Raw genomic sequence first — 1427 nt, forward strand, 5'->3', positions numbered from 1 at the left:
TAAAGTCACCTACTATTGATATACAGTCATGTTCCAAGGAGATTATAGCGGGGAGTTCAGAGAATTCGACGAAGAAGTTATTAGCATAACCTGGGGGTCTGTATACAACCATAAGTAGGACAGGGGGAGAAGACTTCATTACAACTGCAAGACACTCAAACGAAAGACGATCTCCAAATGACGTCCGTTAACATTGAAACAAATCAGAATAGATTAGGAAAACGCCTTCCCCTCTCTTTCCGATTCTGAGGGCGTAAATGCAGTTGAAATTAGGTGGAGTTGATTCATTATATTATATTATCATTATATATAAGAATATATTCTCTGTTATCTAGATCAAGCCAGGTCTCTGTAAGAAACATGATATCTAATTCATTACTCGTAATGAGGTCATTGATGAGAAGTGATTTATTGACTAATGATCTAATATTGAGCAGGGTCGCTCGAATTGTTTTAGTTCTGGTGGAGTGTTTTGATTTCTGGAGCTGTTTCTGACGGATGGGTATCAGGTTTGATCCAGGGACGGAACGAACTGGGATGATAGGGTTGTTTATTCTAGGAGTGATCAGCGTTGTAGTCAGTGCAGCCGCCACCCCAAACAGCAATACAGCTGGAGAGGACGCTCTCAATGGTGCCACGGTAATTTGTAGTCATGACGGCCGGAGGCTATACAGTCATGCCATAGCATACAAGAAATTTAGGTTCTTTTCTTTAGGATCATCAGCCGAGATACCCAGGCAGACCATGAAAGAATGTTGATGTTAAAATGTTAGTGGAACTATCCAACTGCACAGAACCGATGATCCCAAAGATTTGGGGTGAGACAACATTGAAAAAAAAAATTCTTTGCTGACAGTGTCACTTCTTTTGTGGCTTAGCTCTTCTTCATTTCACATCTAAAGTATCGTATCATTTTACCTTGTAGCTTATACTACCCCGTACATGCCATATCATGTCGCCCATGCAACTCATGCAAGAGATGCGATCGCTGAGATATTTAGGCGATGGGTTGCTACTCCATTGTGCTCTCCACTCAGCATTTCATATCAGTCGGATTTTCACACAAAGTATCTCGGCACAACATGTTGTCAACGTCACATAAGCAAGACGAGGTGGCCGAGAGGTTAAGGCGATGGATTGCTAATCCATTGTGCTCTGCACGCATGGGTTCAAATCCCATCCTCGTCGAAAGTTAATGTTACATTGTTTTACAGTGGAGCCTCGGTTTTCGAACGTCCCGGTTCTCGAACAAATCAATATTTGAACAAAAAATTCGAGAATTTTTTGCTCCGGATGTCGAACGAAATTTGATTGTCGAACCTCATTAGAGGACCCGCATGCCAACTGACTCTGTTCGTTATTACATTCTCGTTACCCTGAGGATTGCAACAACTCTAATCATGCCTCTAAAGGAAGCAAGTGGGATC

At 41.9% G+C, this 1427-nt stretch overlaps 1 non-coding gene across 1 annotated transcript; it reads left to right on the forward strand.

Annotated features, from left to right (window-relative positions):
• The first annotated feature begins 1106 nt into the window (after positions 1-1106).
• On the forward strand, positions 1107-1188 carry trnas-gcu (transfer RNA serine (anticodon GCU)). The gene has a single exon. It is a non-coding gene; the product is annotated as a tRNA-Ser (tRNA).
• The last annotated feature ends 239 nt before the right edge of the window (positions 1189-1427 follow it).

This window comes from Syngnathus typhle, linkage group LG7 (genome assembly GCF_033458585.1).
Source record: "Syngnathus typhle isolate RoL2023-S1 ecotype Sweden linkage group LG7, RoL_Styp_1.0, whole genome shotgun sequence".
NCBI classification, from domain to species: domain Eukaryota; kingdom Metazoa; phylum Chordata; class Actinopteri; order Syngnathiformes; family Syngnathidae; genus Syngnathus; species Syngnathus typhle.